Source organism: Elephantulus edwardii, unplaced genomic scaffold, assembly GCF_000299155.1.
Source record: "Elephantulus edwardii isolate Elephantulus edwardi_28Jun2011 unplaced genomic scaffold, EleEdw1.0 scaffold00067, whole genome shotgun sequence".
Lineage (NCBI taxonomy): Eukaryota > Metazoa > Chordata > Mammalia > Macroscelidea > Macroscelididae > Elephantulus > Elephantulus edwardii.
In genome coordinates, this window is record NW_006399817.1 from 13817336 (window position 1) to 13818309 (window position 974).

The following is a 974-nucleotide window of genomic DNA, read 5'->3' on the forward strand; positions in this document are numbered from 1 at the left end:
AAAAGCAAGGCTCCAGGAATTGATAGAATACCAGTTGACATATATTAACAAACAGATGCAGCCTGGAAGTGCTCACCAGGCTGTGCCAAGAAATCTGGAGCACAAACATCTTACCGGCTGATTTTAAAAGATCCATATTTATTGCCATTCCAAAATAAGGTGATCTGACAAAGTGTAGAAATTATTGAATAGTATCACTAACACTACACACAAGCAAATTCCTGATGAAGATTATCCAAAAGCGACTGAAAAGTACTTCAACCAAAAAACTACCAAATTACAAGCTGGGTTTATAAGGGGCTATAGTACTTGAGACAATGTCAGATGGATCTTGGCTGAAAGAAGAGAGGCCCAAGGGAATGTCTTCCTGTGTTTTCATTGACTATTCAAAAGCATTTGACTGCATGCACCAAAACAAATTATGGCTAATGTTGAAGAGAATGGGAATCCTAGAATACCTGATTATGCTCATGTGAAACCTATACTTGGACCAGGAAGCAGTCATCACAACAGAGCAGGGAAATACTGCATGGTTCAAAATCAGAAAACAATGTGTCAGTGATGTGTCCTCTCTCCATATCTTTCTAATCTGTATGCGTAACAGATCATTCCAGAAGATAGACTCTATGAGGAAGAATGTGGGTGGCATCAGGATTGGAGGAAGAGTCATCAGCAACCTGCATTATGCAGATGACACAAACTTAATTGCTGAAATTGAGGAGGGCCTGAAGCATTTGCTGTAGGGGGCAAGGACTGTACCCTGCAATATGAATTGAAGCTCAACATTGAAATTGTTAACAGTTTCAGTTTGCTCAATTACACTATCAACACTCTTGGTACCAGAAGTCAGGAAATCAAAAGATGAATTACATTAGGAAAATCTGTCAAGGACCTCTCTCCAGAGTGCTGAAGAGCAAGGGTGTCAGTCTAGAAAACAAAGTGAGCTTGATCCAGGCCATGGACTTTGCAATTAC